The sequence below is a fragment of the Phalangium opilio genome, unplaced genomic scaffold (genome assembly GCF_054372755.1).
Source record: "Phalangium opilio isolate 3A_F unplaced genomic scaffold, DU_Popi_V2 ptg000017l_1, whole genome shotgun sequence".
Taxonomy (NCBI): domain Eukaryota; kingdom Metazoa; phylum Arthropoda; class Arachnida; order Opiliones; family Phalangiidae; genus Phalangium; species Phalangium opilio.
In genome coordinates, this window is record NW_028324151.1 from 14,167,884 (window position 1) to 14,189,849 (window position 21,966).

At 40.6% G+C, this 21,966-nt stretch overlaps 5 non-coding genes and 47 pseudogenes across 5 annotated transcripts; all 52 read right to left on the minus strand.

Moving 5' to 3' along the window:
• Positions 1-1,323: 1,323 nt before the first annotated feature.
• Positions 1,324-1,442, minus strand: LOC149704318 (5S ribosomal RNA; annotated as a pseudogene).
• A 128-nt stretch (positions 1,443-1,570) lies between these two features.
• LOC149704319 (5S ribosomal RNA) lies at positions 1,571-1,689 on the minus strand (annotated as a pseudogene).
• Positions 1,690-1,817: 128 nt separating this feature from the next.
• Positions 1,818-1,936, minus strand: LOC149704320 (5S ribosomal RNA; annotated as a pseudogene).
• Positions 1,937-2,065: 129 nt separating this feature from the next.
• LOC149704321 (5S ribosomal RNA) lies at positions 2,066-2,184 on the minus strand (annotated as a pseudogene).
• A 5,409-nt stretch (positions 2,185-7,593) lies between these two features.
• On the minus strand, positions 7,594-7,712 carry LOC149704322 (5S ribosomal RNA; annotated as a pseudogene).
• A 128-nt stretch (positions 7,713-7,840) lies between these two features.
• LOC149704323 (5S ribosomal RNA) lies at positions 7,841-7,959 on the minus strand (annotated as a pseudogene).
• Positions 7,960-8,088: 129 nt separating this feature from the next.
• Positions 8,089-8,207, minus strand: LOC149704324 (5S ribosomal RNA; annotated as a pseudogene).
• A 141-nt stretch (positions 8,208-8,348) lies between these two features.
• LOC149704325 (5S ribosomal RNA) lies at positions 8,349-8,467 on the minus strand (annotated as a pseudogene).
• A 377-nt stretch (positions 8,468-8,844) lies between these two features.
• LOC149704326 (5S ribosomal RNA) lies at positions 8,845-8,963 on the minus strand (annotated as a pseudogene).
• A 388-nt stretch (positions 8,964-9,351) lies between these two features.
• On the minus strand, positions 9,352-9,463 carry LOC149704327 (5S ribosomal RNA; annotated as a pseudogene).
• Positions 9,464-9,806: 343 nt separating this feature from the next.
• On the minus strand, positions 9,807-9,925 carry LOC149704328 (5S ribosomal RNA; annotated as a pseudogene).
• Positions 9,926-10,066: 141 nt separating this feature from the next.
• LOC149704329 (5S ribosomal RNA) lies at positions 10,067-10,185 on the minus strand (annotated as a pseudogene).
• A 128-nt stretch (positions 10,186-10,313) lies between these two features.
• LOC149704330 (5S ribosomal RNA) lies at positions 10,314-10,432 on the minus strand (annotated as a pseudogene).
• Positions 10,433-10,814: 382 nt separating this feature from the next.
• LOC149704331 (5S ribosomal RNA) lies at positions 10,815-10,933 on the minus strand (annotated as a pseudogene).
• Positions 10,934-11,062: 129 nt separating this feature from the next.
• LOC149704332 (5S ribosomal RNA) lies at positions 11,063-11,181 on the minus strand (annotated as a pseudogene).
• Positions 11,182-11,322: 141 nt separating this feature from the next.
• On the minus strand, positions 11,323-11,434 carry LOC149704333 (5S ribosomal RNA; annotated as a pseudogene).
• Positions 11,435-11,575: 141 nt separating this feature from the next.
• LOC149704334 (5S ribosomal RNA) lies at positions 11,576-11,694 on the minus strand. Its single transcript, XR_016381983.1, has one exon. It is a non-coding gene; the product is annotated as a 5S ribosomal RNA (ribosomal RNA).
• Positions 11,695-11,823: 129 nt separating this feature from the next.
• On the minus strand, positions 11,824-11,942 carry LOC149704335 (5S ribosomal RNA; annotated as a pseudogene).
• Positions 11,943-12,324: 382 nt separating this feature from the next.
• Positions 12,325-12,443, minus strand: LOC149704336 (5S ribosomal RNA; annotated as a pseudogene).
• Positions 12,444-12,572: 129 nt separating this feature from the next.
• Positions 12,573-12,691, minus strand: LOC149704337 (5S ribosomal RNA; annotated as a pseudogene).
• Positions 12,692-12,832: 141 nt separating this feature from the next.
• Positions 12,833-12,944, minus strand: LOC149704338 (5S ribosomal RNA; annotated as a pseudogene).
• Positions 12,945-13,085: 141 nt separating this feature from the next.
• On the minus strand, positions 13,086-13,204 carry LOC149704339 (5S ribosomal RNA; annotated as a pseudogene).
• Positions 13,205-13,332: 128 nt separating this feature from the next.
• On the minus strand, positions 13,333-13,451 carry LOC149704340 (5S ribosomal RNA; annotated as a pseudogene).
• A 129-nt stretch (positions 13,452-13,580) lies between these two features.
• On the minus strand, positions 13,581-13,699 carry LOC149704341 (5S ribosomal RNA; annotated as a pseudogene).
• A 140-nt stretch (positions 13,700-13,839) lies between these two features.
• LOC149704342 (5S ribosomal RNA) lies at positions 13,840-13,958 on the minus strand (annotated as a pseudogene).
• Positions 13,959-14,099: 141 nt separating this feature from the next.
• On the minus strand, positions 14,100-14,218 carry LOC149704343 (5S ribosomal RNA). Its single transcript, XR_016381984.1, has one exon. It is a non-coding gene; the product is annotated as a 5S ribosomal RNA (ribosomal RNA).
• Positions 14,219-14,346: 128 nt separating this feature from the next.
• On the minus strand, positions 14,347-14,465 carry LOC149704344 (5S ribosomal RNA; annotated as a pseudogene).
• Positions 14,466-14,606: 141 nt separating this feature from the next.
• Positions 14,607-14,725, minus strand: LOC149704345 (5S ribosomal RNA; annotated as a pseudogene).
• A 129-nt stretch (positions 14,726-14,854) lies between these two features.
• On the minus strand, positions 14,855-14,973 carry LOC149704346 (5S ribosomal RNA; annotated as a pseudogene).
• Positions 14,974-15,349: 376 nt separating this feature from the next.
• Positions 15,350-15,468, minus strand: LOC149704347 (5S ribosomal RNA; annotated as a pseudogene).
• A 129-nt stretch (positions 15,469-15,597) lies between these two features.
• On the minus strand, positions 15,598-15,716 carry LOC149704348 (5S ribosomal RNA; annotated as a pseudogene).
• A 388-nt stretch (positions 15,717-16,104) lies between these two features.
• On the minus strand, positions 16,105-16,223 carry LOC149704349 (5S ribosomal RNA; annotated as a pseudogene).
• Positions 16,224-16,605: 382 nt separating this feature from the next.
• On the minus strand, positions 16,606-16,724 carry LOC149704350 (5S ribosomal RNA; annotated as a pseudogene).
• Positions 16,725-16,853: 129 nt separating this feature from the next.
• LOC149704351 (5S ribosomal RNA) lies at positions 16,854-16,972 on the minus strand (annotated as a pseudogene).
• A 141-nt stretch (positions 16,973-17,113) lies between these two features.
• Positions 17,114-17,225, minus strand: LOC149704352 (5S ribosomal RNA; annotated as a pseudogene).
• Positions 17,226-17,366: 141 nt separating this feature from the next.
• On the minus strand, positions 17,367-17,485 carry LOC149704353 (5S ribosomal RNA). Its single transcript, XR_016381985.1, has one exon. It is a non-coding gene; the product is annotated as a 5S ribosomal RNA (ribosomal RNA).
• A 129-nt stretch (positions 17,486-17,614) lies between these two features.
• On the minus strand, positions 17,615-17,733 carry LOC149704354 (5S ribosomal RNA; annotated as a pseudogene).
• A 141-nt stretch (positions 17,734-17,874) lies between these two features.
• On the minus strand, positions 17,875-17,993 carry LOC149704355 (5S ribosomal RNA; annotated as a pseudogene).
• A 129-nt stretch (positions 17,994-18,122) lies between these two features.
• Positions 18,123-18,241, minus strand: LOC149704356 (5S ribosomal RNA; annotated as a pseudogene).
• A 128-nt stretch (positions 18,242-18,369) lies between these two features.
• LOC149704357 (5S ribosomal RNA) lies at positions 18,370-18,488 on the minus strand (annotated as a pseudogene).
• Positions 18,489-18,617: 129 nt separating this feature from the next.
• Positions 18,618-18,736, minus strand: LOC149704358 (5S ribosomal RNA; annotated as a pseudogene).
• Positions 18,737-18,876: 140 nt separating this feature from the next.
• On the minus strand, positions 18,877-18,995 carry LOC149704359 (5S ribosomal RNA). The gene has a single exon (XR_016381954.1). It is a non-coding gene; the product is annotated as a 5S ribosomal RNA (ribosomal RNA).
• A 141-nt stretch (positions 18,996-19,136) lies between these two features.
• Positions 19,137-19,255, minus strand: LOC149704360 (5S ribosomal RNA). Its single transcript, XR_016381986.1, has one exon. It is a non-coding gene; the product is annotated as a 5S ribosomal RNA (ribosomal RNA).
• A 129-nt stretch (positions 19,256-19,384) lies between these two features.
• On the minus strand, positions 19,385-19,503 carry LOC149704361 (5S ribosomal RNA; annotated as a pseudogene).
• A 141-nt stretch (positions 19,504-19,644) lies between these two features.
• Positions 19,645-19,763, minus strand: LOC149704362 (5S ribosomal RNA; annotated as a pseudogene).
• Positions 19,764-19,892: 129 nt separating this feature from the next.
• LOC149704363 (5S ribosomal RNA) lies at positions 19,893-20,011 on the minus strand (annotated as a pseudogene).
• A 376-nt stretch (positions 20,012-20,387) lies between these two features.
• LOC149704364 (5S ribosomal RNA) lies at positions 20,388-20,506 on the minus strand (annotated as a pseudogene).
• A 129-nt stretch (positions 20,507-20,635) lies between these two features.
• On the minus strand, positions 20,636-20,754 carry LOC149704365 (5S ribosomal RNA; annotated as a pseudogene).
• A 129-nt stretch (positions 20,755-20,883) lies between these two features.
• Positions 20,884-21,002, minus strand: LOC149704366 (5S ribosomal RNA; annotated as a pseudogene).
• A 141-nt stretch (positions 21,003-21,143) lies between these two features.
• On the minus strand, positions 21,144-21,262 carry LOC149704367 (5S ribosomal RNA; annotated as a pseudogene).
• A 129-nt stretch (positions 21,263-21,391) lies between these two features.
• Positions 21,392-21,510, minus strand: LOC149704368 (5S ribosomal RNA; annotated as a pseudogene).
• A 129-nt stretch (positions 21,511-21,639) lies between these two features.
• LOC149704369 (5S ribosomal RNA) lies at positions 21,640-21,758 on the minus strand (annotated as a pseudogene).
• Between the last annotated feature and the right edge of the window lie 208 nt (positions 21,759-21,966).

The following is a 21,966-nucleotide window of genomic DNA, read 5'->3' on the forward strand; positions in this document are numbered from 1 at the left end:
CTATCGTAATTCCAAGTGTCTCGAATCTCTAAGTTCCTGTCCATTATGAACAGTGCTGAGAGAATGATACATCAGAAAGAGCCATTCAAAACGAATTGCCGAAAATATTATCCATATTTTCATTTCATATAACAGAGAAAACAAATTATTATGGTTCTGAGAGGAGCTTCCCATTTTGGTTGTTGTTCTCTAAATATATCGCAATGCACGGGCCTAGATAGATACAGGAGGCAATGTAGGAAATATAACGCAATGCACGGGCCTAAAAAGATATAAGAGACAATGTACGAAATATAACGCAATGCACGGGCCTTAATAGATATAGGAGGCAATGATTTAACGACTTCGGTACTTGGGTTTATCTTTTATATTTAAATAAATATAATTATTTTTAATTATTTTAATCGCCAGTAAATAACTTTAAAAATAGTTAAATCGTTTAAAATAAAGTTGTTCCTATTATCTTTCGAAACTTTGCTAATATTGACGTTTAAAGTGAAGGGTACCCCTCTTGCCCGCTTTTTTCAAATTTTGGGGTATATATACGTTTCGTTTCCATTATAATAATAGATAAAAACGCATTCGCGTGAACCTTTGGTGGAAGCCCTGCCATTGGGAGGCTAGACGTTTCTCGTAACCCTAGCCGATCGCCGCGTATATCTTAAAACCAAATAATAGATAAAAGCGCATTTGCGTGAACCGATGGTGGAAGCCCTGCCATTGGGAGGCTAGACGTTTCTCGTAACCCTAGCCGATCGCCGCGTATATCTTGGAACCAAACGATGACGGAGGAAAAGAAGCCAGAATGTACTGACTGGCGTCCATGTGGAATGGACAAAAGACCTGAAGATGGCTGTGCATTGAAGCTGGTGTCAATGTGGAATTGACGAAGAACAGAAGATGGTGGTGCATAGAACCTGGTGTCAATGTGGAATTGACGAAGAACAGAAGATGGTGGTGCATAGAAGCTGGTGTCAAGGTGAAATTGACGAAGAACAGAAGATGGTGGTGCTTAGAAGCTAGCAAGTACAGACTAGTGTCCATGTGGGATGGACAAAGACTAGCAGATTGTGGTCCTTAGAAGCCAGTTAGTAAAGACTTGTGTTGGTAGATGAATGGCCAAATTTCCGTGAACCGCGAACGCGTTCCGGAAATCGGGTATTTGTTTGCTCCAATACGCAAACTGCGAACGCGGTCACGTGGGGTCTGACAGACACACAGACACACAGACACGGCCGGTGTAATACCTCTCCGTGACATACGTCACTCGGAGAGGTAAAAATTATATCTGGTGGAATTTAAAAGAGGAAACAAAAGAGAAAAAGCCAACGGCACGCAGTGTTCCTTAGTGGTCTCCCGCCCAAGTACTGACTGGGCTCGACGCTGCTTAACTTCGGTGATCGGACGAGAACCGTTGTTTTAAGCGTGATATGGCCATTGCCGAGAGAACTAGTTAATAATTCGAGTTTAAAACTAATTAGACAAATAGCCTTCCTGCATCATTTTAAAACAATAACTAAGTGAAAAAATTATATCTGGTGGAATTTAAAAGAGGAAACAAAAGAGAAAAAGCCAACGGCACGCAGTGTTCCTTAGTGGTCTCCCTCCCGAGTACTGACTGCGCTCGACGCTGCTTAACTTCTGTGATCGGACGAGAACCGTTTTTTTCAGCGTGCTATTGCCATTGCCGAGAGAACTAGTTAATAATTCGAATTTTAAACTAATTAGACAAATTAGCCTTCCTGCATCTTTTTAAAACAATAACTAAATGAAAAAATTATATCTGGTGGAATTTAAAAGAGGAAACAAAAGAGAAAAGCCAACGGCACGCAGTGTTCCTTAGTGGTCTCCCTCCCAAGTACTGACTGCGCTCGACGCTGCTTAACTTCGGTGATCGGACGAGAACCGTTGTTTTAAGCGTGATATGGCCATTGCCGAGAGAAGTAGTTAATAATTCGAATTTAAAACTAATTAGACAAATTAGCCTTCCTGCATCTTTTCAATACAATAACTAAATGAAAAAATTATATTTGGTGGAATTTAAAAGAGGAAACAAAAGAGAAAAAGCCAACGGCACGCAGTGTTCCTTAGTGGTCTCCCGCCCAAGTACTGACTGCGCTCGACGCTGCTTAACTTCGGTGATCGGACGAGAACCGTTGTTTTAAGCGTGATATGGCCATTGCCGAGAGAACTAGTTAATAATTCGAGTTTAAAACTAATTAGACAAATTAGCCTTCCTGCATCTTTTTAAAACAATATCTAAATGAAAAAATTATATCTGGTGGAATTTAAAAGAGGAAACAAAAGAGAAAAAGCCAACGGCACGCAGTGTTCCTTAGTGGTCTCTGTTATAATAATAAGTCAGCATAAAACTTAAAAACAGTATTTTTATTACTTTGACATAAGCTCGTTAAATTAACATTAAGAATGACTACATCGCTCGAGTATCTGATCCTGACTGTCGTCTCGCCGATCTACCTAGCCTGACTGTAGCTTTGTTTATCGTGTAAGTTTCTTATTGGCCAGTCTAGATCACGTGAATAAGCTAGCCTCGTCTGGGTCACGTGACAACATTATAACATCTTTCTTTTCATTAATTTTTTTTTTTAATTTTATGCCTATGCTAGTGTTGCCCTATCCTATGTTTGGTATCGCCGTGGTGGTATTAATGGTCTACCACTCCTACTGGTTCTGCTAGGCTGGGCGTATGTTCTGGAGTCCTCCCGTTGGTTGCTCTGTGGTCTGGTCTCGTTGACGTCGTTGTCAGGCATCTGGATCCTTTCGTGAGTGTGGGAGGGTTCAGTCTCATCAAGATTGCCCGCTGTCTGAAGAACTGTTCTGGGAGGGTGTTGTTCGTCTATGACCTCTGGTTGTAGTGTTGGGTCCTGTCGTTGATCAGTCTGTCTTCGATAAAATGTCCTTGAGTTGAACGAGGCTGTATGGTTTGCTGGACTTGGACTCTGCTCTGGCGTGTTGTCTGGTCTTGGGAGTATTGGTGGAGTGGGATTGCGAGTACTGATATTGGAAAAATTCTCTGGCTGTTTAGGTCGCAGTTGGATTCTGGTGCGTCTATAGATCTGACCCGTTGGCGTCTCGATCTTGTATGACAGAGGCTCTGTTGCTTTAGCAACAATTTTTGCCGGTTGCCAATTCCTTTTCCCTTTTTGATAATAAATAGCTTGACCCGGGTATAGCGGCGTTGACGTCATAGTCCGTTTTTCGTTGGCTCTATTTACCATGTCTGCCTGTTGATGAATTATGGCAGTCCTGGCCTTTTGTATCGGGAACTGGGGTTGCAAGGTTTTGTTTGTAGTTGTGAGTAACGTGCGTAGCCGGCGACCCATGCTTAATTCTGCCGGGGATGGACGATTCACTTTGGGGGTCGTCCTGTATTCTAATAGGACCGTTTCTAAGTCTATTCCGTCTTGATTACCCTTGATAATGGCGTTCTTAATTGTTTGTACCATTCTCTCGGCCAGCCCATTTGATTGGGGGTAGTGAGGAGAGGACGTAACATGTTGTACGCCCCACTTCTTCAAGAAGAGTTTAAAGTCCATGGCGTTGTATGGGGGTCCGTTGTCCGATATGAGCCTTTGAGGTGGACCATATCGTGCAAATTGAGATCTCAGGAAAGTGGTTACTGTTTGCGTGTTTGCTTTAGGTAGTTCTTGTACTTCAACGTAATGTGAAAGATAATCGACCAGAAGAATATATGTTTGTGATCCGATCATAAACAGATCTGTGCCAACCATTTCCCATGGTAAAGCGGGTACCGGGTGTGGTGTCATGCTCATTGGAGGATTAGCCCGTTGTCGTTCCATGCAGATCGTGCATTCCTTCACATAGTTAGTGATGTCTTGTGTTATGTTTGGCCAATAGACGTTGAGTTTGGCCTTGGCAATACACGCGTTTGTAACTTGGTGAGTGTTATGGATTTTCCCAAGAATCTCTGGTCTCATACTTTGAGGTATGACCAATCTGGTGCCACAAAAGAGTAAGTGGTGCTTGCAGTATAATTCGTCCTGATAGGGCTAGTATGGTTTACATTCTTCTGGTAATGTCTTTTGATGTTTAGGCCAGCCTCGTTTTACAAACCCAATTACCAGCTGTAAGGTAGAATCCTGCTGCGTCATTTCTATGTATCGATCCTGTACTTCTTGGGGGTGGGTAGTTATGGTATGTACTGCGGTTTGTGGGCCTTCCAGTTCAGGTGTGTTGATTAACATGTGTTTTTGAGGGGCTCGTGAGAGCTTGTCGGCGATCAAAAGTTGTTTGCCAGGTACATAAATTTGATCGATCTGGTAGCGAAACAATCGCATGGTAAGCCGTTGTAGACGTGGTGAGATGAGTCGGAGAGGTTTTTGCAACAATCCTATGAGAGGATTATGGTCTGTTTGTACGGTGAATCGTGTTCCTGCCACATAGTAGTTGAAGTGTTCGCATGCGTAGACTATAGCCAGTAATTCCTTGTCTATTTGGGCGTAGCGTTGTTGGGTTGGATTAAAAGATGTCGATGCGTATTCCACTGGGTGTCCGTCCTGTAGGAGAACGGCTCCCACTCCGTGCGGGCTTGCGTCTACTGATAGTACGATTGGTTGCTAAGGGTTGAAATATGCCAGTACTGGGGCTGTGGATGTAAGTGTTTTTAAGTTGTCATAATGGCGTTTGTGTGTGGCTTCCCATCGAAAATCTGCATCCTTTTTAAGCAAAGCTCGTAGTGGAGCTGTGTCTTCGTTAGAATTAGGAATGAATTTTGCGTTGTAGTTTATCATGCCGAGGAAGCTTTGTAGCGCCAGTTTGTCTGTTGGTGGTGGTAAGGACGTAATCGCTTGGACTTTTCTTGGATCTATTTGTACTCCAGATGGGGTAAGGAGATGTCCTATGTAGGTTGTTTTCGTTACTGCCAGTTGTAGTTTTTGACTACTAAACCGTAATCCTATTTGGTAGGCTTTTTCTAGAATTCTTATTAATGAATGTATGTGCGAGTTCATGTCCGGTGTGGCAATAAGAAAATCGTCCGTCGATATATGTACTTCTGGAAATTGTGTCTTTGGATAGATGCGCCGTAAGGCTGCTTGACAAACTTCCGAGCCTGTTGAGATGCCCATGGGGAGGCGCGTGAAACGATATTGGCCTTCTGTCGTGGCAAATGTGCACAGCTTTGAACTAAACTCATCAAGTTTTATTTTCCAGAAAGCGCTCTGGACGTCTAATACAGTAAAGATTGTAGCTCCATTTAGCTCCGCAAATATTTGTTGGGACGTTGGAACTGGATATGGTGTGCGCATTATGGCCTTGTTGAGCCGCCGAGGATCAAGACAAATGCGGACTGTGCCATCCTTCTTTGGGGCGGCCACCATCGGATGGACCCAATCCACTGCCTCCTGGACTGGGACTATGATTCCGAGTTGTAGAAGTCGGTTTAGTTCATGTCTCACTGGCTTTTGCAGTGCTATCGGTATTTTGTGGGCGGTGGCTATGTGAGGCATAGTGTTTGGTTTCAATTGTATGTGATGGGTGCCCGGAATTATGCCAATTTCGCCGAATACTGAGGAGTATTGTCGAATTACTTCCGTGGGTGTAATTTATAGAGTCGTTGTCGTATGGTCTTCTTCGCCAGCTAATGATGTAGAGTTCACTTGATATTCTGGACGTGGTCCCAATGGTCTTCGGTGGTGTTCAATGAGGCCTAGTTGAAAAGAGGCTGCGGCACCCAGGATTGGCGTCCGGTCGTCCTTTATGACGTAAAATGGGCAGGTGATTGATGCATTATAAGAGGTGCATGGGAGATCGACTATGCCTTCTATCGGGACTGTATGGCCAGAGTATGCTGTTACCGTGTGGACGGGTTGTCGTAGTGTCAGCCTGCCTGGTAATGTTTCGTAAATTTGGTTTGGAATGATGTTTACTTGAGATCCTGTATCCACCTTGAAGGTTATTGGCTTGTCAAGGAGATATATTTGGTCGTAGATCTCGTCCTCTCTCGGTAAGTGTGTAAGTGGACGTAGTTCTAACTTGGGTACATCAAGTGTGTGGGTGTCCAATGTGATACTGTAGTTGAAAACCTCGTTATAATCGGCTGGGATCTCGTCAAATACCATGGGCTGGCGTGAGTAGTCCTGTAAGGGCTCTCTGTCCTCCTGGGCCTGTTGTCTTTCTTGAAGTCAAAACGTCTTTCGACACTTGGGGCGCCAGTGTCCCCTAATGTTGCAATTGAGACATTTCGAGTTCCGTGCTGGGCAAGGTCTCCCCCCGTGACTTGTAGTACAGTTGGGACAGTCGTGATTAGGTTGCCGCTCCTCATATGGGGTATTCCGGCGATTACTGGTTGAAAAGCGCGAAGAATTAGCTTGGCAGTGTGGCTGGCGCAAGATGGTTGGGGGTGCGGTGTGACGTGGTCGCTGTGTCTGGAACCTCCGTCGATTCATTGCATCAAGGGTCGCAATTGGTATGTCGTTTGTTGTATTTACCCGAGTGGCGTGCTGTGTGCCCATCAAGGAGGCCTGAATGCTGGATGTTTCTGCCGCTTGACATCGGGCAACAGCTATGTCAAGTGTCAGGTTGGGTGTAGATAGTAGTTGTTTCCGTAGTTTGTCATTGTGTATGCCTACGACGATTAGGGTGGTTATCAATTGATCAGTTAATGGAGTAAAATCGCACTCATAAGCCTTGGCCTTCAACTCCGTGAAGAAATGATCGAATGTTTGGTTCTCTTGTTGTTTCGTTGTTAGAAACAAATAACGCGAATAGAGCAGGTTTTTGTATGGTTGATAATAAGTGTCAAATGCCGCTATAATTACCGGAACGGTAGGGCGTCGTCTACTTCTGGAATTGGAAGCGTATTGTATATTCTTCTGCCGACCGGGCCTAATACGTGTAAGAATGTGGCGCGTTGAATCGATACGGTTTCGCCATTTAACTTGGCTGCAGTGGCGTATATGACGTAGCCTTCTTTGTATTCCCTCCAAGCGGTAGCAGGGTCTGTACCGGGTATAAATTGCGCAGGGCTTTTGAACGATGCCATCTGGAGTCAGTCTCCTTCTTCTGTGGTCGAAATCAATTTGGGCCTTGGCGTGTTGTGACGGTGCGGATCTTTCTGTATACGTTTGCGTGGGGCCGTAATCCCACCTCTATCACCATGTTATAATAATAAGTCAGCATAAAACTTAAAAACAGTATCTTTATTACTTTGACATAAGCTCGTTAAATTAACATTAAGAATGACTACATCGCTCGAGTATCTGATCCTGACTGTCGTCTCGCCGATCTACCTAGCCTGACTGTAGCTTTGTTTATCGCGTAAGTTTCTTATTGGCCAGTCTAGATCACGTGAATAAGCTAGCCTCGTCTGGGTCACGTGACAACATTATAACAGTCTCCCTCCCGAGTACTGACTGCGCTCGACGTTGCTTAACTTCTGTGATCGGACGAGAACCGTTTTTTTCAGCGTGCTATTACCATTGCCGAGAGAACTAGTTAATAATTCGAATTTTAAACTAATTAGACAAATTAGTCTTCCTGCATCTTTTTAAAACAATAACTAAATGAAAAAAATATATCTGGTGGAATTTAAAAGAGGAAACAAAAGAGAAAAGCCAACGGCACGCAGTGTTCCTTAGTTGTCTCCCTCCCAAGTACTGACTGCGCTCGACGCTGCTTAACTTCGGTGATCGGACGAGAACCGTTGTTTTCAGCGTGATATGGCCATTGCCGAGAGAAGTAGTTAATAATTCGAATTTAAAACTAATTAGACAAATTAGCCTTCCTGCATCTTTTTAAAACAATAACTAAATGAAAAAATATATCTGGTGGAATTTAAAAGAGGAAACAAAAGAGAAAAAGCCAACGGCACGCAGTGTTCCTTAGTGGTCTCCCGCCCAAGTACTGACTGCGCTCGACGCTGCTTAACTTCGGTGATCGGACGAGAACCGTTGTTTTAAGCGTGATATGGCCATTGCCGAGAGAACTAGTTAATAATTCGAGTTTAAAACTAATTAGACAAATTAGCCTTCCTGCATCTTTTTAAAACAATAACTAAATGAAAAAATTATATCTGGTGGAATTTAAAAGAGGAAACAAAAGAGAAAGAGCCAACGGCACGCAGTGTTCCTTAGTGGTCTCCCTCCCAAGTACTGACTGCGCTCGACGCTGCTTAACTTCGGAGATCGGACGAGAACCGTTGTTTTAAGCGTGATATGGCCATTGCCGAGAGAACTAGTTAATAATTCGAGTTTAAAACTAATTAGACAAATTAGCCTTCCTGCATCTTTTTAAAACAATAAATAAATGAAAAAATTTCCCTTTTTTCATATCTGGTGGATTTTAAAAGAGGAAAACAAAAGTGAAATAGTCAACGGCACGCAGTGTTCCTAAGTGGTCTCCCACCCAAGTACTGACTGCGCTCGACGCTCCTTAACTTCGGTGATCGGACGAGAACCGTTGTTTTCAGCGTGATATGGCCATTGCCGAGAGAAGTAGTTAATAATTCGAATTTAAAACTAATTAGACAAATTAGCCTTCCTGCATCTTTTTAAAACAATAACTAAATGAAAAAATTATATCTGGTGGAATTTAAAAGAGGAAACAAATGAGAAAAAGCCAACGGCAGGCACTGTTCCTTAGTGGTCTCCTTCCCAAGTACTGACTATGCTCGACGCTGCTTAACTTCTGTGATCGGACGAGAACCGTTGTTTTCAGCGTGCCATTGCCATTGCCGAGACAACTAGATAATAATTCGAATTTTAAACTAATTAGTCAAATTAGCCTTCCTGCATCTTTTTAAAACAATAACTAAATGAAAAAATTATATCTGGTGGAATTTAAAAGAGGAAACAAAAGAGAAAAAGTCAACGTCACGCAGTGTTCCTTAGTGGTCTCCCGCCCAAGTACTGACTGGGCTCGACGCAGCTTAACTTCGGTGATCGGACGAGAACCGTTGTTTTAAGCGTGATATGGCCATTGCCGAGAGAACTAGTTAATAATTCGAGTTTAAAACTAATTAGACTAATTAGACTTCCTGCATCTTTTTAAAACCATAACTAAATGAAAAAATTATATCTGGTGGAATTTAAAAGAGGAAACAAAAGAGAAAAAGCCAACGGCACGCAGTGTTCCTTAGTGGACTCCCTCCCGAGTACTGACTGCGCTCGACGCTGCTTAACTTCTGTGATCGGACGAGAACCGTTTTTTCAGCGTGCTATTGCCATTGCCGAGAGAACTAGTTAATAATTCGAATTTTAAACTAATTAGACAAATTAGCCTTCCTGCATCTTTTTAAAACAATAAATAAATGAAAAAAATTCCCTTTTTTCATATCTGGTGGAATTTAAAAGTGGAAAACAAAAGTGAAAAAGCCAACGGCACGCAGTTTTGGTCTCCCGCCCAAGTACTGACTGCGCACAACGCTGCTTAACTTCGGTGATCGGACGAGAACCGTTGTTTTCAGCGTGATATGGCCATTGCCGAGAGAAGTAGTTAATAATTCGAATTTAAAACTAATTAGACAAATTAGCCTTCCTGCATCTTTTTAAAACAATAACTAAATGAAAAAATATATCTGGTGGAATTTAAAAGAGGAAACAAAAGAGAAGAAGCCAACGGCACGCAGTGTTCCTTAGTGGTCTCCCGCCCAAGTACTGACTGCGCTCGACGCTGCTTAACATGATATGGCCATTGCCGAGAGAACTAGTTAATAATTCGAGTTTAAAACTAATTAGACAAATTAGCCTTCCTGCATCTTTTTAAAACAATAACTAAATGAAAAAATTATATCTGGTGGAATTTAAAAGAGGAAACAAAAGAGAAAGAGCCAACGGCACGCAGTGTTCCTTAGTGGTCTCCCTCCCAAGTACTGACTGCGCTCGACGCTGCTTAACTTCGGTGATCGGACGAGAACCGTTGTTTTAAGCGTGATATGGCCATTGCCGAGAGAACTAGTTAATAATTCGAGTTTAAAACTAATTAGACAAATTAGCCTTCCTGCATCTTTTTAAAACAATAAATAAATGAAAAAATTTCCCTTTTTTCATATCTGGTGGATTTTAAAAGAGGAAAACAAAAGTGAAATAGTCAACGGCACGCAGTGTTCCTAAGTGGTCTCCCACCCAAGTACTGACTGCGCTCGACGCTCCTTAACTTCGGTGATCGGACGAGAACCGTTGTTTTCAGCGTGATATGGCCATTGCCGAGAGAACTAGTTAATAATTCGAATTTAAAACTAATTAGACAAATTAGCCTTCCTGCATCTTTTTAAAACAATAACTAAATGAAAAAATTATATCTGGTGGAATTTAAAAGAGGAAACAAAAGATAAAAGCCAACGGCACGCAGTGTTCCTTAGTGGTCTCCCTCCCAAGTACTGACTGCGCTCGACGCTGCTTAACTTCGGTGATCGGACGAGAACCGTTGTTTTCAGCGTGATATGGCCATTACCGAGAGAACTAGTTAATAATTCGAGTTTAAAACTAATTAGACAAATTAGCCTTCCTGCATCTTTTTAAAACAATAACTTAATGAAAAAATTATATCTGGTGGAATTTAAAAGAGGAAACAAAAGAGAAAAAGCCAACGGCACGCAGTGTTCCTTAGTGGTCTCCCTCCCAAGTACTGACTGCGCTCGACGCTGCTTAACGTCTGCGATCGGACGAGAACCGTTGTTTTCAGCGTGATATTGCAATGCCGAGAGAACTAATTAATAATTCGAATTTAAAACTAATTAGACAAATTACCCTTCATCTTTTAAAAATTTTAAAAAAGAAAATATGTTTGCTTTTTTCTTATCTGGTGGAATTTAAAAGAGGAAACAAAAGTAAAAAAGCCAACGGCACTCAGTGTTCCTTAGTGGTCTTCCTCCCAAGTACTGACTGCGCTCGACGCTGCTTAACTTCGATGATCGGACGAGAACCGGTGTTTTCAGCGTGATATGGAAGTTGCCAAGAGTGGTAGTTTATAATTCGAATTTAAAACTAATTAGACAAATTAGCCTTCCTGCATCTTTTTAAAACAATAACTAAATGAAAAAATTATATCTGGTGGAATTTAAAAGAGGAAACAAAAGAGAAAAAGCCAACGGCACGCCGTGTTCCTTAGTGGTCTCCCTCCCAAGTACTGACTGCGCTCGACGCTGCGTAACTTCTGTGATCGGACGAGAACCGTTGTTTTCAGCGTGCTATTGCCATTGCCGAGAGAACTAGTTAATAATTCGAATTTTAAACTAATTAGTCAAGTTAGCCTTCCTGCATCTTTTTAAAACAATAAATAAATGAAAAAATCTCCCTTTTTTCATATCTGGTGGAATTTAAAAGTGGAAAACAAAAGTGAAAAAGACAACTGCACGCAGTTTTGGTCTCCCGCTTAAGTACTGACTGCGCTCGACGCTGCTTAACTTCGGTGATCGGACGAGAACCGTTGTTTTCAGCGTGATATGGCCATTGCCGAAAGAACTAGTTAATAATTCGAATTTAAAACTAATTAGACAAATTAGCCTTCCTGCATCTTTTTAAATAAATAACTTAATGAAAAAATTTCCCTTCTCTCATATCTGGTGGATTTCAAAAGAGGAAAACAAAAGTGAAATAGTCAACGGCACGCAGTGTTCCTAAGTGGTCTCCCACCCAAGTACTGACTGCGCTCGACGCTGCTTAACTTCGGTGATCGGACGAGAACCGTTGTTTTCAACGTGATATGGCCATTGCCGAGAGAAGTAGTTAATAATTCGAATTTAAAACTAATTAGACAAATTAGCCTTCCTGCATCTTTTTAAAACAATAACTAAATGAAAAAATTATATCTGGTGGAATTTAAAAGAGGAAACAAAAGAGAAAAAGCCAACGGCACGCAGTGTTCCTTAGTGGTCTCCCGCCCAAGTACTGACTGCGCTCGACGCTGCTTAACTTCGGTGATCGGACGAGAACCGTTGTTTTAAGCGTGATATGGCCATTGCCGAGAGAAATAGTTAATAATTCGAGTTTAAAACTAATTAGACAAATTAGCCTTCCTGCATCTTTTTAAAACAATAACTTAATGAAAAAATTATATCTGGTGGAATTTAAAAGAGGAAACAAAAGAGAAAAAGCCAACGGCACGCAGTGTTCCTTAGTGGTCTCCCTCCCAAGTACTGACTGCGCTCGACGCTGCTTAACGTCTGCGATCGGACGAGAACCGTTGTTTTCAGCGTGATATTGCAATGCCGAGAGAACTAATTAATAATTCGAATTTAAAACTAATTAGACAAATTACCCTTCATCTTTTAAAAATTTTAAAAAAGAAAATATGTTTGCTTTTTTCTTATCTGGTGGAATTTAAAAGAGGAAACAAAAGTAAAAAAGCCAACGGCACTCAGTGTTCCTTAGTGGTCTTCCTCCCAAGTACTGACTGCGCTCGACGCTGCTTAACTTCGATGATCGGACGAGAACCGGTGTTTTCAGCGTGATATGGAAGTTGCCAAGAGTGGTAGTTTATAATTCGAATTTAAAACTAATTAGACAAATTAGCCTTCCTGCATCTTTTTAAAACAATAACTAAATGAAAAAATTATATCTGGTGGAATTTAAAAGAGGAAACAAAAGAGAAAAAGCCAACGGCACGCCGTGTTCCTTAGTGGTCTCCCTCCCAAGTACTGACTGCGCTCGACGCTGCGTAACTTCTGTGATCGGACGAGAACCGTTGTTTTCAGCGTGCTATTGCCATTGCCGAGAGAACTAGTTAATAATTCGAATTTTAAACTAATTAGTCAAGTTAGCCTTCCTGCATCTTTTTAAAACAATAAATAAATGAAAAAATCTCCCTTTTTTCATATCTGGTGGAATTTAAAAGTGGAAAACAAAAGTGAAAAAGACAACTGCACGCAGTTTTGGTCTCCCGCTTAAGTACTGACTGCGCTCGACGCTGCTTAACTTCGGTGATCGGACGAGAACCGTTGTTTTCAGCGTGATATGGCCATTGCCGAAAGAACTAGTTAATAATTCGAATTTAAAACTAATTAGACAAATTAGCCTTCCTGCATCTTTTTAAATAAATAACTTAATGAAAAAATTTCCCTTCTCTCATATCTGGTGGATTTCAAAAGAGGAAAACAAAAGTGAAATAGTCAACGGCACGCAGTGTTCCTAAGTGGTCTCCCACCCAAGCACTGACTGCGCTCGACGCTGCTTAACTTCGGTGATCGGACGAGAACCGTTGTTTTCAACGTGATATGGCCATTGCCGAGAGAACTAGTTAATAATTCGAGTTTAAAACTAATTAGACAAATTAGCCTTCCTGCATCTTTTTAAAACAATAATAAATGAAAAAATTATATCTGGTGGAATTTAAAAGAGGAAACAAAAGAGAAAAAGCCAACGGCACGCAGTATTCCTTAGTGGTCTCCCTCACAAGTACTGACTAAGCTCGACGCTGCTTAACTTCTGTGATCGGACGAGAACCGTTGTTTTCAGCGTGCCATTGCCATTGCCGAGACAACTAGATAATAATTCGAATTTTAAACTAATTAGTCAAATTAGCCTTCCTGCATCTTTTTAAAACAATAACTAAATGAAAAAATTATATCTGGTGGAATTTAAAAGAGGAAACAAAAGAGAAAAAGCCGACGGCACGCAGTGTTCCTTAGTGGTCTCCCGCCCAAGTACTGACTGCGTTCGACGCTGCTTAACTTCGGTGATCGGACGAGAACCGTTGTTTTCAGCGTGATATGGCCATTGCCGAAAGAACTAGTTAATAATTCGAATTTAAAACTAATTAGACAAATTAGCCTTCCTGCATCTTTTTAAATAAATAAATTAATGAAAAAATTTCCCTTTTTTCATATCTGGTGAAATTTAAAATAGTAAACAAAAGTGAAATAGTCAACGGCACGCAGTGTTCCTAAGTGGTCTCCCACCCAAGTACTGACTGCGCTCGACGCTGCTTAACTTCGGTGATCGGACGAGAACCAGTGTTTTCAGCGTCATATGGCCGTTGCCGAGAAAACTAGTTAATGATTCGAATTTAAAACTAATTAGACAAATTAGCCTTCCTGCATCTTTTTAAAACAATAAATAAATGAAAAAATTTCCCTTTTTTCATATCTGGTGGATTTCAAAAGAGGAAAACAAAAGTGAAATAGTCAACGGCACGCAGTGTTCCTAAGTGGTCTCCCACCCAAGTACTGACTGCGCTCGACGCTGCTTAACTTCGGTGATCGGACGAGAACCGTTGTTTTCAACGTGATATGGCCATTGCCGAGAGAAGTAGTTAATAATTCGAATTTAAAACTAATTAGACAAATTAGCCTTCCTGCATCTTTTTAAACAATAACTAAATGAAAAAATTATATCTGGTGGAATTTAAAAGAGGAAAGAAAAGAGAAAAAGCCAACGGCACGCAGTGTTCCTTAGTGGTCTCCCGCCCAAGTACTGACTGCGCTCGACGCTGCTTAACTTCGGTGATCGGACGAGAACCAGTGTTTTCAGCGTCATATGGCCGTTGCCGAGAAAACTAGTTAATGATTCGAATTTAAAACTAATTAGACAAATTACCCTTCCTGCATCTTTTTAAAACAATAAATAAATGAAAAAATTTCCCTTTTTTCATATCTGGTGGATTTCAAAAGAGGAAAACAAAAGTGAAATAGTCAACGGCACGCAGTGTTCCTAAGTGGTCTCCCACCCAAGTAATGACTGCGCTCGACGCTGCTTAACTTCGGTGATCGGACGAGAACCGTTGTTTTCAGCGTGATATGGCCATTGCCGAGAGAAGTAGTTAATAATTCGAATTTAAAACTAATTAGACAAATTAGCCTTCCTGCATCTTTTTAAAACAATAACTAAATGAAAAAATTATATCTGGTGGAATTTAAAAGAGGAAACAAAAGAGAAAGAGCCAACGGCACGCAGTGTTCCTTAGTGGTCTCCCTCCCAAGTACTGACTGCGCTCGACGCTCCTTAACTTCGGTGATCGGACGAGAACCGTTGTTTTCAGCGTGATATGGCCATTGCCGAGAGAACTAGTTAATAATTCGAGTTTAAAACTAATTAGACAAATTAGCCTTCCTGCATCTTTTTAAAACAATAACTAAATGAAAAAATTATATCTGGTGGAATTTAAAAGAGGAAACAAAAGAGAAAAAGCCAACGGCACGCAGTGTTCCTTAGTGGTCTCCCTCCCAAGTACTGACTAAGCTCGACGCTGCTTAACTTCTGTGATCGGACAGAACCGTTGTTTTCAGCGTGCCATTGCCATTGCCGAGACAACTAGATAATAATTCGAATTTTAAACTAATTAGTCAAATTAGCCTTCCTGCATCTTTTTAAAACAATAACTAAATGAAAAAATTATATCTGGTGGAATTTAAAAGAGGAAACAAAAGAGAAAAAGCCAACGGCACGCAGTGTTCCTTAGTGGTCTCCCGCCCAAGTACTGACTGGGCTCGACGCTGCTTAACTTCGGTGATCGGACGAGAACCGTTGTTTTAAGCGTGATATGGCCATTGCCGAGAGAACTAGTTAATAATTCGAGTTTAAAACTAATTAGACAAATTAGCCTTCCTGCATCTTTTTAAAACAATAACTAAATGAAAAAATTAAATCTGGTGGAATTTAAAAGAGGAAACAAAAGAGAAAAAGCCAACGGCACGCAGTGTTCCTTAGTGGTCTCCCTCCCGAGTACTGACTGCGCTCGACCCTGCTTAACTTCTGTGATCGGACGAGAACCGTTTTTTTCAGCGTGCTATTGCCATTGCCGAGAGAACTAGTTAATAATTCGAATTTAAAACTAATTAGACAAATTAGCCTTCCTGCATCTTTTTAAAACAATAACTAAATGAAAAAAATATATCTGGTGGAATTTAAAAGAGGAAAAAAAGAGAAAAAGCCAACGGCACGCAGTGTTCCTTAGTGGTCTCCCTCCCGAGTACTGACTGCGCTCGACGCTGCTTAACTTCTGTGATCGGACGAGAACCGTTTTTTTCAGCGTCCTATTGCCATTGCCGAGAGAACTAGTTAATAATTCGAATTTTAAACTAATTAGACAAATTAGCCTTCCTGCATCTTTTTAAAACAATAAAGAAATGAAAAAATTTCCCTTTTTTCATATCTGGTGGATTTTAAAAGAGGAAAACAAAAGTGAAATAGTCAACGGCACGCAGTGTTCCTAAGTGGTCTTCCACCCAAGTACTGACTGCGCTCGACGCTCCTTAACTTCGGTGATCGGACGAGAACCGTTGTTTTCAGCGTGATATGGCCATTGCCGAGAGAAGTAGTTAATAATTCGAATTTAAAACTAATTAGACAAATTAGCCTTCCTGCATCTTTTTAAAACAATAACTTAATGAAAAAATTATATCTGGTGGAATTTAAAAGAGGAAACAAAAGAGAAAAAGCCAACGGCACGCAGTGTTCCTTAGTGGTCTCCCTCCCAAGTACTGACTGCGCTCGACGCTGCTTAACGTCTGCGATCGGACGAGAACCGTTGTTTTCAGCGTGATATTGCAATGCCGAGAGAACTAATTAATAATTCGAATTTAAAACTAATTAGACAAATTACCCTTCATCTTTTAAAAATTTTAAAAAAGAAAATATGTTTGCTTTTTTCTTATCTGGTGGAATTTAAAAGAGGAAACAAACGTAAAAAAGCCAACGGCACTCAGTGTTCCTTAGTGGTCTTCCTCCCAAGTACTGACTGCGCTCGACGCTGCTTAACTTCGATGATCGGACGAGAACCGGTGTTTTCAGCGTGATATGGAAGTTGCCAAGAGTGGTAGTTTATAATTCGAATTTAAAACTAATTAGACAAATTAGCCTTCCTGCATCTTTTTAAAACAATAACTAAATGAAAAAATTATATCTGGTGGAATTTAAAAGAGGAAACAAAAGAGAAAAAGCCAACGGCACGCCGTGTTCCTTAGTGGTCTCCCTCCCAAGTACTGACTGCGCTCGACGCTGCGTAACTTCTGTGATCGGACGAGAACCGTTGTTTTCAGCGTGCTATTGCCATTGCCGAGAGAACTAGTTAATAATTCGAATTTTAAACTAATTAGTCAAGTTAGCCTTCCTGCATCTTTTTAAAACAATAAATAAATGAAAAAATCTCCCTTTTTTCATATCTGGTGGAATTTAAAAGTGGAAAACAAAAGTGAAAAAGACAACTGCACGCAGTTTTGGTCTCCCGCTTAAGTACTGACTGCGCTCGACGCTGCTTAACTTCGGTGATCGGACGAGAACCGTTGTTTTCAGCGTGATATGGCCATTGCCGAAAGAACTAGTTAATAATTCGAATTTAAAACTAATTAGACAAATTAGCCTTCCTGCATCTTTTTAAATAAATAACTTAATGAAAAAATTTCCCTTCTCTCATATCTGGTGGATTTCAAAAGAGGAAAACAAAAGTGAAATAGTCAACGGCACGCAGTGTTCCTAAGTGGTCTCCCACCCAAGTACTGACTGCGCTCGACGCTGCTTAACTTCGGTGATCGGACGAGAACCGTTGTTTTCAACGTGATATGGCCATTGCCGAGAGAAGTAGTTAATAATTCGAATTTAAAACTAATTAGACAAATTAGCCTTCCTGCATCTTTTTAAAACAATAACTAAATGAAAAAATTATATCTGGTGGAATTTAAAAGAGGAAACAAAAGAGAAAAAGCCAACGGCACGCAGTGTTCCTTAGTGGTCTCCCGCCCAAGTACTGACTGCGCTCGACGCTGCTTAACTTCGGTGATCGGACGAGAACCGTTGTTTTAAGCGTGATATGGCCATTGCCGAGAGAAATAGTTAATAATTCGAGTTTAAAACTAATCAGACAAATTAGCCTTCCTGCATCTTTTTAAAACAATAAATAAATGAAAAAATTTCCCTTTTTTCATATCTGGTGGATTTTAAAAGAGGAAAACAAAAGTGAAATAGTCAACGGCACGCAGTGTTCCTACGTGGTCTCCCACCCAAGTACTGACTGCGCTCGACGCTCCTTAACTTCGGTGATCGGACGAGAACCGTTGTTTTCAGCGTGATATGGCCATTGCCGAGAGAAGTAGTTAATAATTCGAATTTAAAACTAATTAGACAAATTAGCCTTCCTGCATCTTTTTAAAACAATAACTAAATGAAAAAATTATATCTGGTGGAATTTAAAAGAGGAAACAAAAGAGAAAAAGCCAACGGCACGCAGTGTTCCTTAGTGGTCTCCCGCCCAAGTACTGACTGCGCTCGACGCTGCTTAACTTCGGTGATCGGACGAGAACCGTTGTTTTAAGCGTGATATGGCCATTGCCGAGAGAACTAGTTAATAATTCGAGTTTAAAACTAATTAGACAAATTAGCCTTCCTGCATCTTTTTAAAACAATAATAAATGAAAAAATTATATCTGGTGGAATTTAAAAGAGGAAACAAAAGAGAAAAAGCCAACGGCACGCAGTATTCCTTAGTGGTCTCCCTCACAAGTACTGACTAAGCTCGACGCTGCTTAACTTCTGTGATCGGACGAGAACCGTTGTTTTCAGCGTGCCATTGCCATTGCCGAGACAACTAGATAATAATTCGAATTTTAAACTAATTAGTCAAATTAGCCTTCCTGCATCTTTTTAAAACAATAACTAAATGAAAAAATTATATCTGGTGGAATTTAAAAGAGGAAACAAAAGAGAAAAAGCCGACGGCACGCAGTGTTCCTTAGTGGTCTCCCGCCCAAGTACTGACTGCGCTCGACGCTGCTTAACTTCGGTGATCGGACGAGAACCGTTGTTTTCAGCGTGATATGGCCATTGCCGAAAGAACTAGTTAATAATTCGAATTTAAAACTAATTAGACAAATTAGCCTTCCTGCATCTTTTTAAATAAATAAATTAATGAAAAAATTTCCCTTTTTTCATATCTGGTGAAATTTAAAATAGTAAACAAAAGTGAAATAGTCAACGGCACGCAGTGTTCCTAAGTGGTCTCCCACCCAAGTACTGACTGCGCTGGACGCTGCTTAACTTCGGTGATCGGACGAGAACCAGTGTTTTCAGCGTCATATGGCCGTTGCCGAGAAAACTAGTTAATGATTCGAATTTAAAACTAATTAGACAAATTAGCCTTCCTGCATCTTTTTAAAACAATAAATAAATGAAAAAATTTCCCTTTTTTCATATCTGGTGGATTTCAAAAGAGGAAAACAAAAGTGAAATAGTCAACGGCACGCAGTGTTCCTAAGTGGTCTCCCACCCAAGTACTGACTGCGCTCGACGCTGCTTAACTTCGGTGATCGGACGAGAACCGTTGTTTTCAACGTGATATGGCCATTGCCGAGAGAAGTAGTTAATAATTCGAATTTAAAACTAATTAGACAAATTAGCCTTCCTGCATCTTTTTAAAACAATAACTAAATGAAAAAATTATATCTGGTGGAATTTAAAAGAGGAAACAAAAGAGAAAAAGCCAACGGCACGCAGTGTTCCTTAGTGGTCTCCCGCCCAAGTACTGACTGCGCTCGACGCTGCTTAACTTCGGTGATCGGACGAGAACCAGTGTTTTCAGCGTCATTAGGCCGTTGCCGAGAAAACTAGTTAATGATTCGAATTTAAAACTAATTAGACAAATTACCCTTCCTGCATCTTTTTAAAACAATAAATAAATGAAAAAATTTCCCTTTTTTCATATCTGGTGGATTTCAAAAGAGGAAAACAAAAGTGAAATAGTCAACGGCACGCAGTGTTCCTAAGTGGTCTCCCACCCAAGTAATGACTGCGCTCGACGCTGCTTAACTTCGGTGATCGGACGAGAACCGTTGTTTTCAGCGTGATATGGCCATTGCCGAGAGAAGTAGTTAATAATTCGAATTTAAAATTAATTAGACAAATTAGCCTTCCTGCATCTTTTTAAAACAATAACTAAATGAAAAAATTATATCTGGTGGAATTTAAAAGAGGAAACAAAAGAGAAAGAGCCAACGGCACGCAGTGTTCCTTAGTGGTCTCCCTCCCAAGTACTGACTGCGCTCGACGCTCCTTAACTTCGGTGATCGGACGAGAACCGTTGTTTTCAGCGTGATATGGCCATTGCCGAGAGAACTAGTTAATAATTCGAGTTTAAAACTAATTAGACAAATTAGCCTTCCTGCATCTTTTTAAAACAATAACTAAATGAAAAAATTATATCTGGTGGAATTTAAAAGAGGAAACAAAAGAGAAAAAGCCAACGGCACGCAGTGTTCCTTAGTGGTCTCCCTCCCAAGTACTGACTAAGCTCGACGCTGCTTAACTTCTGTGATCGGACAGAACCGTTGTTTTCAGCGTGCCATTGCCATTGCCGAGACAACTAGATAATAATTCGAATTTTAAACTAATTAGTCAAATTAGCCTTCCTGCATCTTTTTAAAACAATAACTAAATGAAAAAATTATATCTGGTGGAATTTAAAAGAGGAAACAAAAGAGAAAAAGCCAACGGCACGCAGTGTTCCTTAGTGGTGTCCCGCCCAAGTACTGACTGGGCTCGACGCTGCTTAACTTCGGTGATCGGACGAGAACCGTTGTTTTAAGCGTGATATGGCCATTGCCGAGAGAACTAGTTAATAATTCGAGTTTAAAACTAATTAGACAAATTAGCCTTCCTGCATCTTTTTAAAACAATAACTAAATGAAAAAATTAAATCTGGTGGAATTTAAAAGAGGAAACAAAAGAGAAAAAGCCAACGGCACGCAGTGTTCCTTAGTGGTCTCCCTCCCGAGTACTGACTGCGCTCGACGCTGCTTAACTTCTGTGATCGGACGAGAACCGTTTTTTTCAGCGTGCTATTGCCATTGCCGAGAGAACTAGTTAATAATTCGAATTTAAAACTAATTAGACAAATTAGCCTTCCTGCATCTTTTTAAAACAATAACTAAATGAAAAAAATATATCTGGTGGAATTTAAAAGAGGAAACAAAAGAGAAAAAGCCAACGGCACGCAGTGTTCCTTAGTGGTCTCCCTCCCGAGTACTGACTGCGCTCGACGCTGCTTAACTTCTGTGATCGGACGAGAACCGTTTTTTTCAGCGTGCTATTGCCATTGCCGAGAGAACTAGTTAATAATTCGAATTTTAAACTAATTAGACAAATTAGCCTTCCTGCATCTTTTTAAAACAATAAAGAAATGAAAAAATTTCCCTTTTTTCATATCTGGTGGATTTTAAAAGAGGAAAACAAAAGTGAAATAGTCAACGGCACGCAGTGTTCCTAAGTGGTCTTCCACCCAAGTACTGACTGCGCTCGACGCTCCTTAACTTCGGTGATCGGACGAGAACCGTTGTTTTCAGCGTGATATGGCCATTGCCGAGAGAAGTAGTTAATAATTCGAATTTAAAACTAATTAGACAAATTAGCCTTCCTGCATCTTTTTAAAACAATAACTAAATGAAAAAATTATATCTGGTGGAATTTAAAAGAGGAAACAAAAGAGAAAAAGCCAACGGCACGCAGTGTTCCTTAGTGGTCTCCCGCCCAAGTACTGACTGCGCTCGACGCTGCTTAACTTCGGTGATCGGACGAGAACCGTTGTTTTAAGCGTGATATGGCCATTGCCGAGAGAACTAGTTAATAATTCGAGTTTAAAACTAATTAGACAAATTAGCCTTCCTGCATCTTTTTAAAACAATAACTAAATGAAAAAATTATATCTGGTGGAATTTAAAAGAGGAAACAAAAGAGAAAAAGCCAACGGCACGCAGTGTTCCTTAGTGGTCTCCCTCCCAAGTACTGACTAAGCTCGACGCTGCTTAACTTCTGTGATCGGACGAGAACCGTTGTTTTCAGCGTGCCATTGCCATTGCCGAGACAACTAGATAATAATTCGAATTTTAAACTAATTAGTCAAATTAGCCTTCCTGCATCTTTTTTAAACAATAACTAAATGAAACAAGTTGGGAAAGCCAAAATATTACCTCTCCGAGTGGAGATGACTATCACTACCCCTTAAACAACCTAAATATATGCATCTATCGCTTTTTTTTAATTCTTTCCAAGTGCAGGAATTCAATTT